This window comes from Miscanthus floridulus, chromosome 16 (genome assembly GCF_019320115.1).
Source record: "Miscanthus floridulus cultivar M001 chromosome 16, ASM1932011v1, whole genome shotgun sequence".
NCBI lineage: Eukaryota > Viridiplantae > Streptophyta > Magnoliopsida > Poales > Poaceae > Miscanthus > Miscanthus floridulus.
Window position 1 is genome coordinate 11555932 of NC_089595.1, and position 27091 is coordinate 11583022.

The 27091-nt window shown below is 39.9% G+C and overlaps 1 long non-coding RNA gene and 2 pseudogenes across 1 annotated transcript; all 3 read right to left on the reverse strand.

Moving 5' to 3' along the window:
* Positions 1-546: 546 nt before the first annotated feature.
* LOC136510271 (alpha-terpineol synthase, chloroplastic-like) lies at positions 547-9551 on the reverse strand (annotated as a pseudogene).
* A 7363-nt stretch (positions 9552-16914) lies between these two features.
* Positions 16915-17430, reverse strand: LOC136513808 (uncharacterized). The gene is made up of 2 exons (XR_010773442.1): positions 17376-17430; positions 16915-17274 (listed from the first exon to the last, which is right to left on the reverse strand). It is a non-coding gene; the product is annotated as an uncharacterized lncRNA (long non-coding RNA).
* Positions 17431-19683: 2253 nt separating this feature from the next.
* LOC136510272 (alpha-terpineol synthase, chloroplastic-like) lies at positions 19684-26512 on the reverse strand (annotated as a pseudogene).
* Positions 26513-27091: the final 579 nt, after the last annotated feature.

The window sequence follows — 27091 nt, forward strand, 5'->3', positions numbered from 1 at the left end:
CGTGTTACAACTTACAACACACATCTCTTAATCAGTTTTTTGGATGAAATCATCGAATTGGAAGGGGTTTATTAGTTGGAGGAACTCTCGAAATTCCCAAGTAACCCAAAGATATGATTGGGTATATAGTGACCCCACACTATATGTATGTAACTACTCTCACCTATATGTGATCCTAGTAACCCAAGGGATGAGATGAGCATTGAGTGTGTGATCCTACTACCTATCTTGGACAGTACATAGAAAGAGTATGTGAGTATACGTAGACTATTTGGACATACACCTATATTTATGAATTATGCACCAGTATGTAAGTATAACAACATACTAAATAATAGGACATGCTTTAAACTTTTCTTGTATATTTCACTTTGAAGTTTATGACAATGTGTAAATAGAGAAATAAGAAAAATGGTAAATGAGTATGCTGTCATATATACACATAGTGGTACATTGACGATGCGAGTAGCTACAAGTTTGTGTAGAAAAAACCTAATACTATACTGTACCATAACAGTTTATTTGCTGGTTGCCAATGGCAAAATACTAAACTGGAATGAGAAATGGTTCCATCAATAACGAATGGATAGTATCCTTCAGGTTGCAGCAATTTGTGAAATTATCCTCTTGATTGTACATGAACTCCATTGTCCTTGTCAAGTTGAATATCCGCTCCAATAGTGGCTTTGGATAGGAATTATCTGGATTCAGCCACTCGCTGTTAAAATCTTTCCATGATTCCTCTTTTAGTTTGTGTATCTGCTCACGTGCAACTTCAATTGAAACATTGTGCTCCTTCATATAGCTATCGATTGTCGAAGCAACATGAGGGATCAGTTGCTCTCGCTGCATGAAGTGAAATATTGAAAGATATTGGTAAGAAATAAGGTAGAACTCATGCAAAGAAACATCCATATCAGGTTGTCAAGAAAAGTCCCTCAGCATTGCTAGATGGGAACACAACTATGTTATGTACTGATGTGAGTAATACCAAGGTCAAAGTGCAAACTAAAAATGCCAGTTATCAGTCTGCTCTCAGACTTCAAAGTTATCATTTAAGCTAAAGATTGAGAGATATTACCTCATATGATTGGAGGTCATCTCCTAGTCTGAGAATTACGGAAAGTGCCTGGACCATTTTATTAGGAACACTAGAAACCCAATCCAAGCAATCCTCTGTTGCTACATCATCATGCATCCCAATGAATGAAGAACATGACAAAAGGGAGCATGCGCTAGTTCTTGATGAAACCTTAAGATGCTCCTCAACAGACTCTGGAATGTATCCTTCTTCAAGCATTTTGACCTCCATCTGGTAGACTCTAACAAGGTCTTTTGTCTGTAAATTTATGAGAGTAAATATATTGCCAATTTTCAAATATTTAAAAGCTAGTTTGAGTGTGTGTTTACAAAACATGTTTGCACTGATAGCAACATCAAGTTATTATGCAAGGCTAGTAGCTAACTACATATAACATACGCTTTTGCAGATAATTATTCAGAGTGAGACCTGAAAATGAATTATGTACATGAGGAAGGAAAAAGTCATTACTAAGTATCTTAGGTATGGGATACGATAACTCTCATCCTGGTGAAGCATATTTGCAATGGTTTCATAGCTATCCAATATTTTCCCCAAAGCGAACTTCATGCACTCTGGGAGATCATTTGCACCCTTTGTATCCCACCTGCACATGAAAATTCAGGAAAACAAATGAATTCTCTATATTATCATAATGATAGATATATATGCTTAAACTTTTTAGTGCAATGTGATTATCTAATTATTCCTTTATATGTTATTGGTTTGCCCCAAAGCTAGCTGGAACATTTGATGCTGACCACATGTTGGAGCTAACAAAGATTGACCAAAAAGGCATAACTTATGACCATCGCAATATATTTATCTCAAGGAAACAATAAACTCTCTAGTTTTCTATCTTCATATATATAGAACTTTGATAATCCTATTTGTTTTACTGAACATATATATAACTTATTCGCTAGATAAAAGTAGCACATATTTTCCTGTGTTGTTATTCTTTGCAAGTTCCAATGTAAAGATATATGTAACTTCATTCTGTGAACCTAACATAAGATATTCGTACGTAAGAAAGCAATACGAACCTTTCAATGCACTTGGTAAATAATATACATTCTTTTGGAGTTGCATAAGAATCATAAATATAGTCCAAGATAGTTACAATGGCAAAAATCATTGTCAATATTATTCTCCCTCGTGAATAACATGATTCATAGTATACTCCTAAGGCCCACAAATAGCACTCCACAAGTCTATCTCGAACAAATGGAAGCCTCGATTCAACTTGTACACCCTTCCACTGTCACACCCGATTTTAAGGATAAAATAGGATGCAAAATCTTATGTGCGCCCAGAGATCAGTCACACAAATAAGCCGACAAATTATGAATACTATTCGTCACAAGTGTTTATTACATCACGAACAGAGTTTTCACATAAATGTAGCGGAAGTAAAAAAAGATCTCTCGCGGAAGCTCCATATCACAGGGACATCAACTGGTTGACCACAAGTCTAGTAATTATCAGGGAAATCATCATTACCATAGCCATCTGTTACCCATCCAGGATTTTTATCCAAATAATAAAAATAAACAAGCGTAAGTACATGTCGTACTCAACAAATATAACATGGGGTTCACGAGGCTCAAAAGGCTTGACACAGGTTTAACAGCATTCAGCTTTTAGTTATCACAATTTTAGCTTAAGAGTAGCAACAAGTTGTTTCAATTCTCAATGCAAAACACATGATCAATGTAAACATGAATAATGAATAGCATAAACAGATAATTCTTAGTGTTTATCTATTACGTAAGGGTTTTAAGGCCGCTCGTAACTGTGAGCACGGCTGATATACCAGTTTTACACTCTGCAGAGGTTGTACACTTTCACTGTGAGTCGTGATACCCATATGCCCAGGTTAATTACTCCCAAAATACTTTCAAGATGAGCAGGTAAGGGTCACTATGAAGCCTTTCAAAGGTTCGTCTAACAAGTTAGGGCCATTAGATTCACTCGGCAAACAGATGTAGAGCCCCCCTTCCCGATAGCACATTGACGCGCATCCTATACACATGGGGACAGAGGTCACACTATACCCGATTCGTCAAGCCATTCTTACGCCAATAAACGTAACCACTAACAAGCTAGAAAAGGTCCTCACACTGAGCTAAAGCCAGAGCCATGTAGCCCTCATAGCTGTACTATAAGTCCCGGATAATCACTTACAGATAAATCCTTAGGGAGAGGAATTTGAAGCATTTAGAAAGTAGCTAAATACTTCAGCCCCCTATTTTCCAAGTTGCTAAAAAGTCATATTTTAATGTTTATTGCATATACCATTAGTCAAGTCACAAGATCATGGTTTAATTGAGCACTAGCAAAGCTACCCAATGCATATCCCATAGGTGACAAGGTATAAGTTCAATTCTAGGGAATCCATATCAAGGCGACACATGCAACATGAATTTAATGTATTAAAGTAAATAGGAAACAAGGATTATCCCATGCTATACTTGCCTTGAGCAAAGTACTCCTACTGATCCTGCTCGTCAAAGTAGTACCCTTGATCTCCCACGAATTGCTCACCGTCTATACCCGATAATCACAGCAACATACAAGCATCCAGAAGCAATCATGCATAGCAAACAAAAGCTATAGATTAGAACAGTACACCAACAACAAAATCAAGATGAAAATTTTGAAAAACGAATCTACGTCTCACTACAAACACACAGACGCGAAGATCACAAAAATTAGAGCTAAAACAAAGAAGCTACGAGTTAAACAAGTTTTCCTTTAGTAAAATAATAGATTAAATCTAACCTCAAAATTTAAAAGTTGAAAACATGCTTAACAGTAATATGAACATGTAGATTACTTAATTAAGAACCTAACGCAACTTGAACGGATCAAATCGGAGTTAAAACAGAGATTTTATGGCTAAAACAAGATTGGTGGCAAAACTGTAAATAAGTGAAAACGTATTTTAGATCTAACCGAACCAAAGTATGCTTTCAAAAGAAGAAAACGAAATCTGGAAAGACGCTATGGACCGCGGGTTAAGACTCAAATAATTATAAGGGGGTTTTTGCAAATCTCGTAGCGAAGGGGTATCCTTCGATATGAGCCGTCGGATTAGATTTGGACGGCCGAGATAGAAGCGAGCAGGGAGGAAACGACGGCGGCCGGCCGAAACATGACGGGCGCAGCGGCGCCATGGCCGGAACGGCTAAGAGCTCATCGGAGAAGACAGTTAAGAGCCTATGGTGCACGGTTTTTCGAATGGAGAGGTCCAGGAGAGAGAGGAGAGGGTGGGGAACTCACCGAAACAGAAAGAACGAGTGGGAAGCCAACGAAGGCGCACGGTGGCTGCACAATCCCGACAACGACGGCGGCGCTAGGGCTAGGCGGCGGCTCGGCGAAGGTGGCTGCAATCGCAGGAGCTTGGGATGGAGGCGGCGGGCACAGGCATCCGGTATTTAAGGCCCTGGAGCCTTGGGATACACGGCAAGCGGAGGGAGACGGGGGCGGCACGAACTCGGACAGCGGCGGTGTCCGGCTTGGTTACGCGCGAGGAAGAAGACGCCCTGACGAGCAGGCTCGGACTGTCAGCGAGAGGAAGGAAAGGAGGGGCACGCTGCGGGCCTTGCTGGCTGCGAAGCTGGGCCGGCGCTCCCTGGCCGCGGGAGTGTAGGCCCATGCGGGGAGAAGGACGGCCCGCGGGAAGGTAAGCCGAACTGGGCCAGCGCGGAAGGAGCGGGGCGCGAGTGGGCCGGCGGGAGAAAACGGCCATGGGCGCAGGCCAACCAGGCCGAAAACAGGGAAAGGGAGAAAGGAGGGAGGGAAATTCATTTTTCCTTTTCTAATTTTTCCAAAGCAATTTCAAAATCAATTTTGAATGCAAATTCGATTCAATTTGGAATCCGATTTCAAATCACACAATACAAAATAATATGCAGCGGCATGAATGCACACACATGATTGTGAACCTATATTTGATTTTATTTTTAACAAAATTATTATTTTCCTAAATTCAAATGCCCACAAAAATGCATAATAAATCAAATTCTCCTACGTTAAAATATTGCAACTTTTACGGTGTTACATCCACCACCTTTAAATACATTAGAGGCAATAATATTGTCAATCATGGAACTAGTTTGTAATTTGGGAAATAATTATTTAATATTTTCTAATGAAAATAATTGCTTCACCTTGTAATGATACACAACTCATGTTGATGATGGAGCTGCATAATATTTGAGTCCAACTTTGCAAGTTTCAACACCTTCTCAGGCATCATGGTGTATTTCTCATATGCTGAGATGTAATACTTCAACTCATAAATTCTAACGCTTCTAGGGAGGGGGATCTCAAGTGCAGATTTTATTTAACCTGCTAATGAATCCTCCATGTAGGGCATCATTGTTTCTAAGTGCTTTTGGCTGAATAGTATGGCCTGGTCAAGTATTATCTCTCCATGGGTCCTCAGATGCGCAGCATTGTAAAGGTTTAGTAGGCTTTTTAGGACTGTCTGCAATAAAACCTCCCTCTTCATCTTTGAACCTCACAAACACATCTGGAATATGACATAGAATTTGTCAAAATATCAGCTGCTTTTTAGAACTAGAAGAAAGTATAGCATGCTTTCAAAAAACAATTTTCATATTTGAGCTATAAAGATTAGACATAACGTTGCCACAGTCCATGCACTGTAGCACCACATGCCCAGCATATCTTCTTGTTATTTTATCACATTTGAGACATGCCTGTCTGCTTCATCAGTTCTGACAAATAATGCTACTCTGGCCGGTCCAGTTTATAAGGGTGTGTTTAGTTCGCGAAATAAAAATTTTTGGATGTCACATCGGATGTTTCGGAGATGTCGGAAGGGGTTTTCGGATACTAATAAAAAAACTAATTACATAGCTCGCCTGAAAACTGCGAGACGAATTTATTAAGTCTAATTAATCCATCATTAGCGCATGTTAGTTACTATAGCACTTATGGCTAATCATGGACTAATTAGTCTTAAAACATTCGTCTCGCGATTTCCAACCAAACTGTGCAATTAGTTTTTTCGTCTATATGTAATACTCCATGCATGTGCCGCAAGATTCGATGTGATAGTTTGGGGTGAAAATTTTTGGGAACTAAACCAGACCTAAGACATAGTCTCGCATGGCACGGTATCCAAAATTAGACTTTGACCATTTATTTATTTTATATATAGTTTATGATTATAAACTTATGATTATTAATAGTAAGTACATTTTATTACACTAGATATATGTCCGTGCATTGCACCGGGTCATAATTTTTGAATTGAACATTACTAATCGGACATAGAGACATGAGCTCCAAGAACTTTGTATTGGACGCGGACACGTGGATCTGGTCTTCGTATCGTAACCGGGTAGGACGCGGACATGTGAGCTCCGAGTGTAGTACGATTCGTATTGGACAGGGATGTGCCCGTGTGTTGCAACGGTAAAAAAATAATACCACTAAGTGTGAATGACTCGGTCACATACCTGCGCTGTGCTCGTCCTATCCATGCACCACTCGAACAATGTTTCTCCATTAAAAAATCTTAACACAAAAGATTATTTATAAACACATGCCTGACTTGGTAAGAATTTTAACACAATATAAGACATCTCGTACATATTTTTGTGCTCCCGTTTAACATTAGGAGAATCATCTAGTTTTATAAAAAGATCATATAGGCATAGACGTCCTCCTCTTCCGGCCGTACGCTAGAGGACTCCTCACGAAGGGCAATATAATCATTCAAGGTCCATCTGTACGCTCGCACTGAAGGCTAGTTGGTGGCAAGGTGGCAATGGCAACGCACGGCTGCCAGTAGGATAGCAGGGTACAAGGCAAGGAGGCCTGGCAGTGGCACAGGTGCAGGATTTCGTCGGACTTCTGGCGCGGTTCGACTTGGGACTTTTGACGCAGGACATGTCTGGTAGACCGTGTGTTATACGGATATAGGCGTGATTTGGTATCACTGGGTAGATGATTACTTTAGAGTTTTTTTAGGTGTAGAGAAATACAATAGTATCAGGGCTGTATTACGATAGTTTAAAATTATTGGCCGAACTATTGGTCAAAGATTATAAAGGTTGACCCTTGACATAAGGAAATGTCTTACAAACTAGACCGGTGGGAGTATTATTAACATAGACCATGAAACATAAATCACCTTGTATCTAATTAATATGCTAACAATGCACAAATTGTTCATTAATTGCTACCTGATGAGACCTTGTATCGATGTTTTCGCAGTAGAAAAAACTAGAGCTACTGTCCCAAGATCATAGCCACTGACATCAGCATTCTCAATCTGTGCAAGTGCAGCACTGATCTCTCCTCACTACCGGAGACCGGCTGTTTGCCGAGTGCTAGGTGGTTTGCCGAGTGTTGTTTTTCGGGCACTCGATAAAGACGCCTTTGCCGAGTGTTTTTTTTTATACTCGGCAAAGAGGCTCTTTGCCTAGTGTTTTTTTTGACACTCGGCAAAGAGGCTCTTTGTCCGAGTGTTTTTTTTTTGACACTCGGCAAAGAGCTTCTTTACCGAGTGTTATTTTTTTTTTGACACTCGGCAAAGAAAATTTCAAAGCACATTTTGAAGCAGTAAGTTAATTCAAATGAAAAAGTTTTCAACTACAAAGTTGTATAACTCATCAAGATGTACAATGTTTGTTTTGGTCTTTTCTTCATACGACAAAGTGAAAATAAATTTGTTCACAAATCTAACATCTCTCTTGTAGTTTATGAAACTACAAGAGAGATATATAAGATTTGTGAACAATGTTAGAACGACCATGCCGGATGAACAGATGACCAAACAACCAAAATAAACTTTGTAGATCTCGAAAAGTTATGAAACTTTGTAATTGGCAACTTTTTGATTTGAAAACATCTTGTCATGCAAAACTGCGTTTGAATTTCAAAATTTTAAAATTCGAACTTTTCAAACGACCTTGGATGAAAAAACAACCAAAATAAACTCTATAGATCTCAAAAAGTTATGAAACATTGTAGTTGACAACTTTTTGATTTGAAAACATCTTGTCATAGAAAACTGCGTTTGAATTTCAAAATTTTAAAATTCGAACTTTTCAAACGACCTCGGATGAAAAAACAACCAAAATAAACTCTGTAGATCTCGAAAAGTTATGAAACATTGTAGTTGACAACTTTTTGATTTGAAAACATCTTGTCATGCAAAACTGTGTTTGAATTTCAAAATTTTAAAATTCAAATTTTGTAAACGACCTTGGATGGAAAAACTTTCTAAACTAAAAGTGTAGATCTCGAAAAATTATAAAACTTTGTAGTTTACAACTTTTTTATTTGAATTCGTTTAGGGCCTCAAACATGCAATTTACACTCGGTTTAGTATAATATATTGGGAACTAAAATGGAATCCAGACACAAGTGAGAGTGTGGTGTAGTAGTAGTGCTGGTACGTGCACAGCGGGAGGTCTCGGGTTCGAATCGCGTCGGCCGCGTAGCCATGAAATTCACGCGAAAAATATCGGAGATGGGTGGGCGCTGGCCGGTGGGGGCCTCCATCAATAAAAAAAATTCCATTTTTTTTGGGTAAAAATTTCCATTTTTTTCGGGTTTTTTTCGGTTTCAACTTTGCCGAGTGCCCGATAAAAGACACTCGGCAAAGTTGGCTTTGCCGTCACTGTTTATGGTGAGTGCTGTTCGCCGAGTGTTACACTCGGCGAACCATTTGCCGAGTGTTTTATGTCTTTTGCCGAGTGTTTCGGGCACTCGGCAAACTCAAGGAGTCCGGTAGTGTCTTCGAACAGGTGATCCAAGCATAGATGCTCCAATGCATCGATGAGGTGCAGCCTCTCTTGCAGGCTACTACTATCACTTCTCTTCTCTTGATGAGATGCATCAGTAGTAGAAGTGGTCATCATTTCGGCCACTTCTTCCTTCAGTCTGTCGGCTTGTTTTGCCATCTGGTCATGAGTCTGCTGAAAACACTACATAGTTAAACTCATCATAATAATGAAATGCAACTGAAATCTAACTACCACTTCTTCAGTTCATTAATTAGTTTCAAGAATTTGGTAACTACATGTGTATACAAAGGAATGAAGGAGAGTTATGTATCGGTGAACTAATAAACCTCCTGTTGTGATGAAGCTGCAGGGTTGGTGGAGCTGCCAAGGAAGAAATCTCCCCAGATGGATGGGTGGAAGATGCCGGTGTTTTGGCGCAGGCGGTAGTCACCCTCATCTTGTTGCCGTTGGTGGCATTGCAACATGATGGCGTGCTGCCGCCGCGGCTGCTGCCACCTCCATGAAATGCTTGGGCATCGCCTGAGCAGCTGTGATGCAGCAGCAGGAGCTGGAGCAATATGGCATCTCCTGCTTTTGCTGCTGCTTCACGGTTGTGGTTTGAAGGGATTCAGATCGGCTGACTTCACTGGAAACGACGTTTGGCTGCAGTCGTCAAAATCAGTCCATCCACTCCCCATCGGAGGGCTGCAGCAGGAGACGAATGCTTACAGCTATTTGGTCCTCGGCCCATGAAGAGACGGCCTGTTTGTGCTCTCGTTTTTTTTTCCTTTTGACGCAGAGATGCTTTTTGGCGCAGCCCCTGACTCCTTTGGCGCGAGGCTGCTCATGTTTTTGGCGCGAACCGCGAGGGGAAGGCACAAGGTGATCGTCTTCGTCGTCCTGCATGCTCAAGTGCCGGCCGGCCATCGTCTCGTTGTTCTGCATCCTCACGTGCGTGCTTAGATGCCCAGGTGCTCAGGTTCCAGGTTACTCTGATTTGGTTCCTTTTTGTCCTCCCTAGTGACTCATTCTATTGTTTAGGGTTTGATTCAATGGAAAATCTGCATAATTGAGATGGAAAATCTGCATCAAAACTAAATCTGGATATTTAAGATGGAAGAGAAAAGGTGTGTTACACCATGGCTTTTCATTTTTGTCCATGAGATCCTATAGTTGTTCACATTTTTACTTAGCAGCACACATAACATTTTCTAATCATTTATTTGTAGAGAGTGTCCATGGATATTTTTGTCCATGAGATGCTAAAATGCTCACTGACTATGCATATTTTGGTGATGTTGTTAGTTTTGACACTACTTTTGGAACAAACAAAGAGAGTAGGCCTTTTGGTGTATTTGTTGGGTTTAATCATTTTAGGAAAACAGTGGTTTTTGGTGCTACTCTAATGTATGATGAGACATTTGAGTCATTCAAGTGGTTATTTCAGACCTTCCTGAAAGCACATAATAGAAAGCAACCAAAAACAATCTATACTGATCAAGATTATGCAATGGGAAAAGCAGTTAAGGAGGTGTTTTTAGAAGCATGGCATGGTTTGTGTACATTCCATATTATGCAGAATGCTGTCAAACATCTTGCTGAAAATGAAAAATCAAGTGTTTCTCCTAAAAATATAGTTGAGGGCAGCAAGAAGAAAACAAGATCTTCAGCCAAAAATGTAGATGAAGGTAGCCAGGAAGAACCTAGTATTCTCGCAGATTTTAGTGCATGTATGTATGAGTATGAAGATGAGGGAACATTTGATCATGAATTCAATACGATGAGGACAAAGACGAACAAACAAACTTGGTTGGATAGTATATATAAGTTGAAGGAAAAATGAGCTGAATGTTTCATGAAGAATGTCTTCACATTAGGCATGAGAAGCACACAATTGAGTGAGAGTCTAAATAGCGATATGAAGAGACATTTCAAATCTGATTTTGATATAATTCGGTTCCTTAAGCATTTTGAAAGGTTGGTGGAAGATAAAAGAAATAATGAGCTGAATTCTGAATTTGAATCAAGGAAAAAATTACCTAGAATCAAAATGAGGACACCTATGCTAATCCAAGCTAGCAAGCTATACACACCAGTAATATTCGAAGCTTTTCAAGGTGAATACGAAAGGTCCATGGCAGCATGTACCACGGCATTAGAAGGTGACCATGAATATCTTGTGTCAATTGGGAGTTTTGATGGAACTTGTACATTGGAGAAGGAGTATAAAGTTATTGGTGATCCTGTAGAACAAACCAGTACATGCAGTTGTGGGCAGTTTAGTAGAATTGGAATATTATGTGCACATGCTCTAAAAGTCCTTGATTTGATGAATATCAAATCACTACCCACACAATATGTACTCAAGCGATGGACACGTGAAGCACGTAGCGGCACAATACATGACAGCAAAGGCCAAGACATAATAGAGAATCCAAAATTAGATGAAATGATTCATTACAAAAATATGTCGCGCAAATTTCAGAATTTAGCACATAGAGCGGCCAGCCATCCAGGGTGTATCTTGTTAGTAAACAATGCACTTGACATTCTTAGCAAGCAAGTTGAAGAAGAAATTAATGGTTGCACTAATAATGTGGAGGCAGTCACAGTTCCCATGAATATTACTCCATCAAGTGATTTGTTGAGTACAGCACGCCTGAAGAAAAAGGATGTGCAAACAAAAACCTCAAAACGCAAAAGAACTTGGCTTGATAAGAAGCGCAAATTTGCAAAGAAAGGCAGCAAGAAGAATGATAAGGGTTCAATGGTATGTATCTGCACCAAAAACATTATTTGTGTTTAGTTGTAAAAATATTCAGTTGTGTAACTTTTATTCTCTTTTATTGAAAGGCACAAGAATCTGCACCTAAATTGGCACAAGAAACTACAGCAGTACAGGATATGCCTCCTAGCACTTCATGTCCCAATGAAGGGATGACCGAATCATACTTGACTATTAATGCTTTCTCTGAACTATTGATGGTAATATTTCTAAGTGATGATTTTTTATGTCCAAAAGAATGTAAAGAGTTTAATACTTTGTTCTTTTATTCTGCAGAGAGAAAGCACCGGTGATCTTAATGCTGATTTCCAGGGGTGTTTTTGGAGCTTTTGGATTGGTGGTGATGCTTTGCAGATTCATGACCTTTTAGACAATATGGGAATTGTATAGCTTTTGGTTTCATGGGTGAATTATAAAGTTCAGTCATGATACATTTTTTGCAGCTTCATATGCACTTGATACTAGAAGCAGTAGTACAAGAACATCTTTATGCAGACTGTGAACTTTCAAAAATCAGCAGTGCATTTTCTATATTCCAACATTATCATATATATGGTACAAGTGTTCTGGGAACAATTCTTGGAAAAATTATGTTATATTTCAGATAGCCTATATGCTCTAACACAATTCTGCAAAGTATCAATTCTCCCAGTACAAGTGGAATTCGGTCAGTAGCAAAAGTATATGTTGGTAGAAATATATAATAATTCACCCCTTTTTAATCTTTATAATTGGCTTCGTGAGCCAAAACGGACCAGCTTTGCTCCGTGAGCCAAAACGGATCAGCTCTGCGCAGTGAACCAAAACGGACCAGTACCAGCCCCAAACCTCTCCGCCTTGCCCTCCCCCGTTGCAGCTCTGCGCGGTGGGCTTCCATGGGCTGGACAAGCAGCGTGGCCTGCTAGATGGAAAGCGTGGAGAGTCAAACCGTTGGATGCAAATGGACGGTTGCAGCCATACATCGATGGGTTGAAGTCAGCCGATCTGAATCGGGTTTCAAGTAGAAGGTGGCCATGACAGTACGTTTGTGTTTTGGGAAATGTAAGGCTCAATTGTGTCTTGTGCTCCGTACGGCAATGGTTTACATATAGGCTAGCAGCAGTGGCATCGTACAAGAGACTAGTCAGCAAATCATTTTCGTTTCACAATCAATAAACTTTGTAGGTACTCCTTCCGTCCCCAAAAGAATACAATTCTGAAACAGTATCATGTTTTAGTATACCAAGTTTGACCAATTATAGATAAAAAATATAAATATTTATAATATCAAAAAATATCGTTAAATTAATTATGAAATGTATTTTTATAATAAATTGATTTTGAATCATAAATGTGAATACTATTTACTATAAACTTGGTGAAACATTAAACATTCATACCATAGTTACATCTTTTGAGCACAGAGGTAGTATGTTACTTTCTCTAGATAGTAATCATTTTTAGTCCGGAAAACATTTGCAGGTATGTATTCAATAATAATTGATTCCTCGCTCCGATCCGAACCCCAATGCATGTGGCGAATAGTTTTTTTTAATCATTGTGCCGAATAGTATATACTATTGCACAGTGGTGCATGCAGGCGTGTTTGTTTGAGATGGGTCCACTTTTCAATCACTAAGAGAGATACTGAACTACTGAAGATTAATTTAAGCTTAATATATACGTGTGACTATTACAGCCACGCATTCGCAGGAGTTGCATTATGCATCGATGGTGACAGGTGAACAAACTAGCTTAATTTTCGTGTATGTCTATCTACAACAGTGCACACGTACAGTGAGTTGCTACAAATTTCTTTTGAGAGCAATGTAGTATACACAGATGAACAAAACTTCAGATGAAGCTTTAATGAACATGCATGATACTACGTATGATCCAGATCTTGATCACTGCTCATGAACATGGCCTACTACCAAGCAGTCCTGGATTATATACTCTTGAGTTATATTCTTTTTCCTTCTCTTTCTTAATTTATTTTGAGGTAACCAATTAGAAGAAAATGAGACTATGTTACAGCAACAGGAAACACACAGCCATAAAATTAATTTGAATAGCAGAGTGACATGCATTATTCATTCATCTTCTTTAGTGTTTTCATACTACTCCAAATCTTCATTGCCGAGGACATCACTGCCGGAATTGTTTAAGTCAAAATTGGGGCTACAACCTGTCTTTGAAGTAGCTTGTGATGTCAGGGAAATCCTCATTTGAGGGGATGTCGAAGTCGATAAGCTCACAATACTGCTTTGCAAACTGACATTGAAGGAACAGGTGCTACAGAGTTTCCTCTCGGTATCCTGATTACACAGGACACAGTTGTAAGATGGTAAACCCATGATTTTCATTTCAGGATATTCCTCGTGCTTAGCCTATCCTTGATGAACGACAAAAAAACTTATGCTTTGGCTGACAAAATCAATACCATAGCCACCGGTAAGACTCATGTATCCGTGAGTGACCTATCAGGGGCTTTGTAAGCGCTTGATTGTACAAAATTGGAGCCCCAGATGTACTTCGAGGTATCACTATCATTATTCAGCTGCAATTCTTCCCACCTTATGTAAGATGATTTGTAGCTGTGTGAAAGCTAAGACTGGCATATGGAGAATCTACCTGAAATCATCTTGGTTACTGGCTTTTTCATCAGAGATATGCTTATTTTTTTTGCAAAGGAGAACAGTTATGGTGAGCTGATTCTCATAACTTGGTTACACCAACTGTAACACCCAAAATATTTCGTTCTTTGAAAATAGGTTAAATTGATTTAATTATGTATTCTTGTGAGCGTTCAAACTTAGGGAAATAATATTTTTTATTAAATTAAAATCCATCATAAGGCTAGATACATGTTGATGCATACATGCTTCTGCATTCTTATTTTTTTATTGACTGGTTTTGACCAAAACTCAAAAGGATTTGAAAATGCTCTTCAAAACTCGGGATTAAAAAGAAAAAGAAATTTCCTTTGCCTCCTCCCTCTCTCGGCCATCGGCCCGCTCGGCCTGCCTCGCTCCCTCCCTGCGCAGCCCGTTTTCTCAGCGCCGGCCTGCTCCCTTTCTCCCTCTTTGGCTCAAGCCCGCGCAGGCGTGCGCCTCACCTCTCTCTCGCTTTGGCTCACTGGCAGCCCGGTCCCGCGCCCTGTGCCACTGCCACTCTGGGCCCGCATGTTAGCGGTGTCCCCTACCTCGCGCTCGTCTTCGATGCGGACTCTGTTCCGATGGAAATCGTCGTGTCGACCCCGATTTTGTCGGGATTGTGTGTGTACCGCATGCCTTGGCCCCTATATAAGCTAGCCCTTCTGTCGCCGCCTCCACCCCAAACCCTAGCTCGTGCCGCCCTCCGACTCGAACTCGCAGCGCCGCAGCAACCCTAACCCGCCGCCACCGAGCTCGAATTCATCGCTTCGTAGCCGTTTTCGTCCCTCTTCCGAGCTTCGTGTCGGGTTCTCGAAGTCGCCTAATTTCCTACCTTTCTTTTTCTCGATCTTGGACGCTCGCTAACCGTCGTCGTCGTTTGCAGAGCACCGCCACCCGCGGTTCCAAGCCCCACACCGACTTTGCTCCACCTCCGCCATCGAAACCACTCGTGGTGAGTTCGCCGTTATCCCCTCTTTCTTCTCGTGCCGATCCCGAGCCAAACCGTGGCCTCTAGGGCTGTTTCCATGTTCGCCGGCGAGCACACTTGCCGCCGACAATGGCCTCCACCGCGCCGGTTCTCCTGTACCGGCCGGCCAAATCCCCTGCCTCGATCCCATCTAATCTGGATCGTCCAGCAGATCCGACGGCCCCTAATAGACCATATAAGTTCGGCGCGGGCCTTTTTGCAGAAGACCCCTTCCTTTCTTCTTATTTCTTCCCGTTGTCCCTGGCTTTGTTCTAAATCCGATTGAATTATTTTAAATACAAAAATAGTTCACGGTAATTACAAGATTGCCATCCAGAGTCTATTTTCATCATACCTTCTTCGTTTTAGATCCGATTTGAGTGCAATTTGCATCTATTTGATCATAGCAATACATGAATTAGATCTAAAAGCTTTTCAAATATCTTTTTTCATTGTTGGTGTACTATTAGAATCTATAGTCTTTGTTTGCTATCCATGATTGTCTCTGGATGCTTGTGTGTTGCTGTGTGAGTACAAACGGTGAGCAATACGTGGGTGACCAGGAGTACTTCGTTGACGACCCAGAACAGTTAGCAGGAGCCTTTTGAGCAAGGCAATATAGCATGGGACTATCCTTGTTACTTGAACATAGGAACAAAGGTACCTTTCGAATGGTTATTATAATGATTATAAGGTGTGTAGGTAACAAGGATAGTCCCATGCTGACTATTGCTCAAAAGGCTCCTGCTGTTTCGGGTCATCAACGAAGTACTCCTGGTCACCCATGTACTGCTCGTCAACGAAGTACTCCTGGTCACCCACGTATTGCTCACCGTCTATACTCGATCCACACAGCAACACACAAGCATCCAGAGGCAATCATGCATAGCAAACAAACACTATAGATTAGAACAGTACACCAACAATGGAAAAAGAGGTTGAAAAGCTTTTAGATCTAATCTATGCATTGCTATGATCACATAGAGGCAAATTGCACTCAAATTGGATCTAAAATGGAGAAGATATGATGAAAATATACTCTGGGTGGCAATCTTGTAATTATTGCAAATTATTTTTGTATTTAAAATAAATCTAAATCGGATTTAAAATAGAGCCAGGGATGGCGGACAAAATTAAGGAGAAAGGCGGGGGTCTTCTGCAAAAAGGCACGGCCAAACATTCCCTTAGGGACCGTCAAATCTGATCTGGAAGATCCAGATTAGACGGGATCGAGGGAGGGGATTTGGCCAGCCGGTATAGGAGCGCGGTGGAGGAGTTTACCGAAGTGTCTAGTTATCTATTTCGTTTTCGCTGAGACTTTGATATTAATGTAATGGATTATTAAACCTGATGTAATAAAGCTTTGTGCTTAATACTTTCGTAATTTGTCTCTATATGTGTGTGATTGATCTCTGGGCACACATGGCTTTATACTTGGTTTTGTTCTTAAAATCAGGTAGGGCAGCATCTGTCTTACCAGTACATACAGGTTTTCCCATTTTTAATTTCCACATCCACAACTGCTATGCTCTTGAAATCAGAAAGGTTTTTCAGGTTATCCCACCACCAAAAAGAATTACTGCTGATTATTGCCCACTGTCAGTTCGAAACCGACACCACGATATGGTCGGAGCACTGTCAGTGCCCTTGCTTAGGATAGGAAACCATCTGGATCCACACAGAAAATGCATTGATCATCTTGGCATACATACATACATATGAGCATTGATCTGCATGACGTTCTGAATTATTCATTTATTCAGTTCCTGAGCACAAAAGCTAGCTAGCTATATGCAGCATCGGCTAGCCGACACGGGGCGTCTGGGCGACGGTGTCGACGAAGATTGCGGACGCGGTTGGGACGGAAATCCTTGGTCACCGGCGAGCCGACGGGCAGCACCTTCTTGGCCTTGAGGATCACCTTCTTGGCCTCCTCCACGCTCAGTCCGACCACCTCTGGCCATGACTTCTTGGCGCCGCCGCGCTCCGCTTCCGCCGAGGAGCTCATCGTCGGCGCTGTCAACGTACCTCAGCTGTGGTGGTGCATGGTCATTTGAAATAAATGAGCTATATAATATAAATATAAATATATACATGCATGTAAACTTAAAGATAATAGGTTAGTATTACTCACATAATAATGGTAATGCCGAGTATACTTGAGTTGATGAAGAACTCCTTGATGACCCTAACTGCTTGTATTGCTGGCTAATAATAAGCACGGGTAGTATTTATAGAGCTAGCAACTGCAAGCAGGTTTTTGGATCGGATCAGGATAAGGATTAATTTAGGATAGTCATGCTACGGTGGACTTGACTGTGCATGCAAGCACGTGTGCCACACGCACACGAACAACCACCAAAAGGAAGGTGAGGTGTATAACACGGTGTATATATGGCCCTGTATGGAGAATCGCTTGAAAGGCTTATCAGTCCATGGTACAATATTTTTCTCTCACAATAAAAAACAAGTTTATTATCAGCCGCAGAAACCATCAGTTGAACCAGACGTAAATAGGCCTACGTATTCCTGCAGCACCATCGCTATTGTCAGCGATCGGATCGGTCGCCCCATGCCATCATTGATTCCTTCCAAAACATTCTTAAAAAAGATACTCCCTTTATTCTAAATTATAAGTCATTTTAATTTTTTAGAGTCAAATCATCTCAAGTTTGATCAAACTTATATAATAAAGCAGTAACATTTATGATATTATTAGATTCTTTATTAATTATATTTTGATAGTATACCTATTTGATGTCATAAATCTTCGTAATTTTTTCTATAATTTTGGTCAAACTTGAAATGCTTTGACTCTCCAAGAAAGTCGGAATGACTTATAATTTGGGGAGGAGGGAGTCACAACTCCCTATATCTCTGAATAAAATAGATTCGTAGAGTTATCTCAAGTCAAATATTTTAAATTTTGTTCAAATTTCTAAAACCCCCGTTAAGATTTATGACATCAAATTAGTATCATTAGATGTACCATAGAATATTTTTTCATAATGTGCCCATTTTATGTTACAGATGTTGTTGCTCTTTCCTATAAAGTTAATCAAACTTAAGATAGTTTGACCGGCAGGGATTATATTAATGGATTTATTTGGAGATAGAGAGAGTACTACTGTTGTAGAAATTATTTTGAAAGGTAGGTCCTTTTTATTAACAGAGGTGACCACTTCGATCGTCTATTAATTAATAGGCCATTTACAATCACCTCTATAAATCAATTAACAATATTAAAAATACCAGAAAACAAAAAGAGAGAATCTTCTAGGATTTAAACCCATAATTTCAAGTCTCACGCGTGATGTCTCTCTACGTATCAACATTTAGCACTACGCACTAAATTATAACTGAGTATAGGATGTTATTCTTTTATATTAACACTTGGTAATATTTATTCAATGTTTTGACCGCTAAATGATTTGATGATTTTGAATTGAGCCTCGCAATCTTTTTTGTAGGAGTACATGTACTTGAGATAGAGATGCAACTAATCAGTCTTGCAATCAATAATATAAACTAATATACCGTCCTACCACTGCTAGAAAACGGAATACTCTTGTTGTCAGTGAGCACTTTTTTATGACTTTTAACCGAAGCTCATAGGGAAATTTAGTTATTTTGTCAGTTTGCACGAAAACTACGGAAAAAAATCTAATTGCATACCCAGTCGATTTTTAAGAAATTTATTACGTGGAGAATCTAATTAATTACCTTGTCAGTTTTAAGAAACGCAGATAAAAATTATGCCCACGCTTCAGCACGAAGCAAAATCGGCGGCCCAACTAATCCTGGGCCGCTTCATAAGCCTCTTGAGTTGGCCCGAAACGGAGTGTCTGCCTACGAATAAAATCGGCCATGCTACCCACCCAACTTGCATGTCTCCAATGCCTTGTATGCCACGGAATATGAGAACGGAAATTATAAATATGATCCACGGGATACGAAGCTGAACGGACTGAGGTTATTTGGTGGCCAGATTCGCTACAATTCTACAAAACCAAGCAGCAATATGGGGACAAAAAGTACAAGGATTTTTTTACGGGAAGCAGTGCTGACACGCATGCAATTGAGCTCCCTTGTTTATCATTGTGACACAACAAGTTGTATAGGCCTCGTTCGTTTTCTTCTACTTTGAAAACAGGCCCATTTCTTTTCCTGGGCCGGATTGAGTGGATCACTGAAACCTGATCCGGTTCGAATCCAAGTGTTCCTAGGCGTGTCTCCAATCCGGGCTCGGGACGGGGTGAAAAGGCCTAGAGTGTGCATGTGTGTATGAGAGTGAACACATATATATTGTGTTTAAAAAAAAAAACATTGCTAGATACTAACAAAGATATGTTATGTGATCATCAATACCAAAGTCCCATAGCAAATTGAAAATGGGAACTATAAGATTTATATTATGCTTAAAAACCATGTCAAACTTTCAGCTAAGGAGTTATAGAAAATACCTCATATGACCGGAGATCATCTACTAGTCTGAGAATTACAGAAAGTGCATGCACCATTTTGGGTACACTAGAAATCCAATCAAAGAAATCCTTTGTTGCTATATCATGCATCCCGACAAAAGAAGCACATTATAAAATGGGACACCCACCAGTTCTTAATGAAACCTTAAGATGCTCTTCCACAGACTTTGGGATATAACCTTCTTGAAGCATTTTTACCTCCGTGTTGAAGCCTCTCACTAGATCTTCTGTCTCATATTAAAAATAGCAACTATATGAAAAGTTTCCACATACTAAAAGCAAGAGATGTGTTAAACATGTTTGTTTGACTCATAGCATCAAGCTAGCATGCAAGGCTACTAGCTAAATAGATATACCTCGCAGTTTCCTGGATAATCATTCACTGCGAGAACCAGAAAAAATAAAATATGTAGAAGAGAAAGGTAGCTTACAAAGTATCCTAGATACGTCATGCGATGCTTCTCCTCTTGGTGGAGCATATTCGTAATGGTTTCATAGCTATCCAATATTTTCCCCAAAGCAAATTTCATGCAACCAGGGAGGTCTTGAGCCCCTTTGGGATCCCAGCTAGACACGACAATTGGGAAATAACTCATGAATTCTAGACTACCACTATGGTAGAAAAACACTGAAACATTTTTAGGTAATTTAAATGTGTAATTACATTTGTTGGGTTTCCCCCGAGCTAGATGGGATTTTCCATGCATGATAATAACAAACAAGACATAGTTAATTACCAATATAATATGGTAATCTCAAGGAAATAATATACACTATTTTCTATCTTCTTATATAAAGAACTTTGATCCTAGTTTCTAGTTATACATACATATATATACAACTTACCAAGTTAAAATAGCACACATTTTTCTTTATTGTTCTTTACAAATTTTATTGTCAAGAGTGACAAGAACTCGTGCGAGCTTGGGATGAAAAAAATATTTGTAAGCTAGGAAAGTTAATACAAACCTTTCAATGCAATGAGTGAGTAACTCACATTCTTTCTGGAGTTCCATAAGAATCAAAAATATCATCCAAGAGTGTCACAATGGCAATAATCATTGTCAATATTATCCGGGCTCTTGAATGACATGGTTCATAGTATACTCCTAAGATCCATAAAAAACACTCCACTATTCTATCTCGGGCGAAAGGAAGTTTCGATCCGATCTTTATATCCTCCCACCATCTGTACAGGCATAACAATTGTCATATATCTCTATCTTCAAAAAATATTAAGCTTATAAAACAAATAAAATGAACTTTTGAAATCTAGACATTTCGTCTATGTATTAATTAATATAAGATTAGTCATTTTTATTTTGAAATAAATATTTGTGTGTAGCAGAACTCTAGATAGCAACACACGCGGCCACTTCACCTTGTAAGGATATTCAGCTCTTGCTGATGATGGAGCTGCAGAATATTTGAACTCAACTTTGCAAGTTGCAATACCTTCTCATGCAGTGTTCCATCTTTCTCATATGTACAGATATAATGCTTTGACTCAAAGATTCTAACCCTTTAGGTAGTGGGATCTCGAGTGCGGATTTTACTTCATATCCTAATGACGACCCTTGCAAGTAGGGCAGTATTATCTCCAAACGACTTCTTGTGAATGTTATAGCTTCATCAAGTATTATCTCCCCATGGGTCCTAAAATGCGCAGCATTGTAGAGCCTCAGTAGGTCTATATAGGCTTGTTTGCTAAGAAACTTCCCTCCGCATCTTTGAACCTCACAAACACATCTGCAACAATGGCATCAAATTTGTTGCTAGTAGAAGAAAGTTTATTCCTGAAATTAAAAGAAATTAATTCATGGTGGAAGAGCCAAAAAGAAATGACATTGTAGAGCCTTAAAAGGGATTACTGCCTGAACTGAGTTGAGTAACAGGACTTCATCATTTGGTTGGTTTTATGGTTTTTGCCGACAGAGGGAGTAAAGTGTCCTTTTGGGCTTCATTTGGTTTTGCTGTGGCTCAGCGAGCTACCAACTTGAGCTTTAAAACGTTTTAACCTCTGTGCAAATCCAGACCAGGAACTTCCCTAATAATATTATTCTGAATAGCATTATTGCTACAATCTAGTACTTTGCAATATATCTGCTTGAAGTATTAGGGAATATGAAATTAGCTTGGTTCGGTGTGAAAATATTATTTACAGAAATTAGTTAACAAGTGTAACACCCTAAAATTTGCCTCTTTTGAAAATAGCATTAAAATGATTTAATTCTGTATTTTTGTGCTCATGAAATATAGGAAAATAAAATTTTTCATTAAATTACAATTCATCATAAGGTTTAGCAACATGTTTGAGCATACGTGCCCTTGAATTTGATTTATTTGGTTGAGTGGTTTTGATTGAAAATCCAAAATGGTTTAAATTGCTTTTGCAAAAGAAATTAAAAATGGTTTTGAAGTAAAAGAAAATAAAATTTGAAAATAAAAGAATTTAAAAAGTTGTAAAAATTATTTTTGAAAACTTACTAAAATTTGCTCACTTTTATTTAGAATTGAAAAGTATATTCAAAACTTTATTTGAAGTTGCACTTGGTTTACATTTGAATTTGGTTTTTAAAACAAACTAGAAAAGAATTTGGAAAAAAAAAACCTCTCTCCTCCCCTCTCTCCCTTTCGGCCTGCATGGCCTAGTCTGTTTTTTTTCTCCCGCCGGCCTGTTCTCCTCCCACCGGCCCACCTTCTCCCCTCTCCTTTTTTCTTTCTCCATCCGCGTGGCCTTTCTTCTTTTTCCTCCGCGCGCAGCCCAGCTCCTCCTCTTTTGCATTCGGCCCAGTTCCTTCTCTCCCCTGCTGTGGCACCAGCCCATTTCCACCGGCCCAGCAAAGCCGCGTAGGCGCGCTCCTCCGTCTCTCTCTCTGGCTGACAGCCCAACCCCGCCTCTTCCCTCGCTGCCAGGTGGGACCTACCTGTCAGTTTCATCCCCCAGCTCGAGCTCATAACCGGCACGGGTTCTTCGACCGCATCCGTGTCCGCCCCGCCCACGCCCACTCGATGGCGTGCGCCCTAAGCCACCCTGCCCCTTGAATAGCGATCCTCCGTGCCCCTTTCGTTCCCCGCCGAGGCCTAGGACCACCAGTCGCGCCTTCTGTGCCCAAGCGCCGCCCCTCGATTCCGTCGAGAAGAAGCCATCACCGCCGGGTCCTTCCATCGTCCCTCCGTCACGGTAAGAAGATTCCCAAGCTCGGGAGTACTCCTCGAGCATGCTGAGACCCTTTTCTTCCCTTTTTCCCCCTGTGCTGCTTTGCGCCACGTAAGAGTCGTTCCGTCGCCGCCATAGGTCGCCGCTCGCCGTCTCCGTTCGTCGATAGCCACAATTGATCGCCTAGTCGAGTTCGCCTTAGCCCTATCTAGCTCCCGTGCTAAAATCCGAGCCTAATTGAGCCCGTAGGCGTTTTCCCCAATTGCGCCGGCGAGAAATCACCAAACGCCGACCAAATTTGCCGCCGTCGGCCACTGTTCCGGAGCCATGTTTTTTTCTCACTCGCCGATCTAATCACGGCCATCCAAATCTAATTCGGCGGCCCAGGATCAAGGATACCCCTTCGCTCCTAGATTTGCAAAAGAGCCCCTCTAGTTTTCCGTTTTCAAACCCGCGGCCCAAAGTGTATTTTCAGTACACGTTTTCTTCTTTGGAAAGCGTATTTTCGTCTGTTTAGATCCAAAATACATTTTCAGTTATTTACAGATTTACCACTGATTTTGTTTTAGTCATAACTTCTCCGTTTTAACTCCGATTTGATCCGTTCAAATTGCGTAGGGTTCGTAATTTCATAATCTACATGTTTATAGTACCATTAAGTATGTTCTCAACTTTTAAAATTCGTGATTAGATTTAATATATTATTTTATTAAATGAAATCTTGTTTAAATCATATCTTCTATGTTTTAACTCCGTTTTAGCTCATTCAAGTTGCGTTAGTTTCATAGCGACGAGATCTATGCGTTAGTAACAGTGGTTACCATATTACTATTTCTAAACTTTTCTGGTTTAAATGATATCTTGATTAATAATTATGCAACTGGGTTTTTGTAAATAAAATATGATTTGTTTTACTTTAAGTTTTATAATTCAAATCTAAATTTGACTTAATTCAATTTATATAAGATTTTATATAGTTAAAATAAATGAAGCATGTAGTTTTCTTTTCCACGCATAAAGCAGATCTATCGGTAGATGAATCCTTTTTATCGAAGCTCCGATTAGCGTGCTTTTCGCGACTGTGTGTTCGTAGCGAAACGTAGATTCGTTTTACAAACTTTTTATCTTGATTTTATGTTTGATGTACTGTTCTAATTTAGATCTATTGTTTGCTTCGTGTATGATTGTATGGATGCTTGTCTGGTGCTTTATGATTTCGTCAAGTCGGTGAGATATATGCGGTGATCAAGAAGAAGAAGAAGAACGTTGAAGACTAAAGCTTACCGAAGGATCGGTGTTTAAGGCAAGTATAGTATGGGATCTTCCTTGTTGTCCTATACACCTTTAATCACTTAATTCATACTGCATGTGTCTACCTTGACTGCCACTAAGAATTTCCTAATACCTTGTTACCCTGTACCTTGATACCTTTGGGTTATTGCATTGGGTAGTATGATGTTAGTGCTCAACTACAACCATGATCTCGTAACTTGACTAATGTAATATGCAATAAACATTAAAAGATGTTTTTTAGCAACATGGAACAAGGGGCTAGAGCATTGGACTGTTTTTATGGTGCTCTAGATTCCTCTCCCTAAGGACTTATCTATAAGTGATCATCTAGAACTTACAGTACAGCTGAGGGCTACATGGCTCTGGCTTTAGCCCAGTATGAGGACATTTTCTAGCTTGTTAGAGGTTATCTTTATTGGCGTAAGAATGGCTTGCCGAATCGGGTATAGGACAACCTCTACTCTTATGTGTATAGCCGTGATGGAATTGTGTCATTCGATAGGGGGGTTCCTATATCTATTTGTCGAGTGAATCTAATGGCCCTAACTTGTTAGACGAACCTTTGAAAGGCTTCATAGTGAACCCTGCCGACCTTCCTCGGTAGTGGGTCAAGAGGCTAATCACCTCGGGCGAAAGGGTAAATCACGACTCACAGTGAAAGTGTACAACCTCTGCAGAGTGTAAAACTGATATATCAGCCGTGCTCACGATCACGAGCAGCCTTCGAACCCTTACGGAATAGATGATCACTAATGGTTAATGATGATGAACACGGATGATACTGACGATGAATATGCTCATTAATGATTATTGTTTATGCTATTCATTATTCATGTTTACCTGATCATGTGTTTATGGGCTTGTGATAAACTTGTTGCTACTCCTATGCTAAAATTGTGACAATTAAAAGCTAATCGCAGTTAAACCAGTATCAGCCTTTTGAGCCTCATGAACCCCATGTTATATTTGTTGAGTACGACATGTACTTACGCTTGCTTTATATTTTTCAAATATTTAGATAAAAATCCCGAATGGGTACCAGATTGCTAGAGTTTGGAGGAATTAGGCTTGTGGTCAACCAGTCAGTTGTCCCTGTGGATTTGGAGTCTTCACCCGAAGATCAGAGTTATCTTTCCGCTGTTTGCTATCTAAGGTTATATTCTCTATACTAAGTATGTTATATATTTAAGCATTGTCTTTCGATATTACCCTTAATTGTAGCTATATGTGAGATTTGACTTCCTGGACTCACATATGGTGTGTATCTGATTTTGTTCTTAAAACCGGGTGCTACAACAAGGACAGTGGCACGGTTACAAGATGATGCAGACAACATTAACAAAACAACAACCACGTGCACGGCCCTGGTCGATCGTTCTCCGAGAATCATCCTTAATAATTCCTTAAATTACATTAGATTCCGGTCAATGTCAGAGTATCATTTCAGGACGCTCCTTTTTTATTGATGCATGGCTGACCTAACATTTCCTTCATGGGTAGAAGAACACGTACATTGCAGTGTACTACAATCACAAACAGTGCATGATTATTTGAAATTCTATGGTCAGCCGGTGGTTAAAATAAATTTACCTGGTGAAACCCTGTATCGGTGTTTCCGAAGTAGATAAAACCAGAGAGATACTGTCCCAATGTCACAGTCACTGACATCAGCAGTCTCAATTTGTGATAATGCAGCATTGATCTCTTCTTCGAACAGGTGATCCAAGCACAGGCGCTCCAACGCGTCTATGAAATGCAGCCTCTCATGCAGGCTACCCATGGTTGAAGTTGCTGCTATCATTAGAGCCACTTCTTCCTTCAGTTCATCAGCTCGTTCCATCCAAGTCTAATGAAACAGTAAATACTAAAGCTATATAAGCATAATTACAAGCGCAATGTCTCAAACTTTCAATGGTCTTAATATAGATCATGCTCAAATTGACTTGAAAATATAACTATCTCTATATATATATATATATATATATATATATATTACATAGATAGATATCGAGAAAGAGATCGATCCATAAATAAATTAACCTTTTGTTGGGACGAAGCTTCAGGGCTAGAGTAGCCAAGAAAGAAATCCCCCCATATAGATGGGTGGAAAATGCCGGTGTTTTGGCTCAGCCGGCTGTCACCCTCGTCAAGATCTTGCTCTGTTCTTGGGTTGGAATCCTGCTGCCGTTGGCAGCGTTGTTGCAACCTTCTGTGCTTCTTCCAACTCCATGAAATGCTTCCGGATCGCCGGAGCGACTTCGATTCGGAGGCAGGAATAATATGGTAGATCCTGCTGCTGCGGTGCTGTGGTTTGAAGGAGAAGAAGGTAGCCATAGTACATTACAGCGCCGTGTCTCCGAATTGACTTGCCCTTAATCTATACTTATATATATATATATATATATATATATATATATATATATATATATATATATATATATATATATATATATATATATATATATATATATATATATATAAAGAAGTTGGCCTCTAATAAGATAGCTTGTAAATATGTCTAATCTAGCTAGAGATAGCTTGTGCAAAAGAGGAAACCTACCTGCTCTAGCCTTACTTGTTTTCTGATAGGTGAGATATAGCCGTACTTTAATATAACACGAGGCACACGAGTTGGGAAAAGAGACAACTCCTACCTGCCCTAGCAGACACGAGGCACACGAGGTGGCCCACGACCAGTCTCCATTGTTAATGATTTTTAGAACACGAAAGAAAAGCTCTAAAAATAAAAATTTTAAAAAATATTTTTATCTTATTAGAAGAAGCCCACTAACTAATAAGCACCGTGATCGATTTTTCGGACAAACTTCGTGTGTGTAGGTTTTATGGGATTCATTCAAACCTTTGACTAACCTAAAGCCTTGCATCACCCCTCCTTACAAATATACCAGTTAA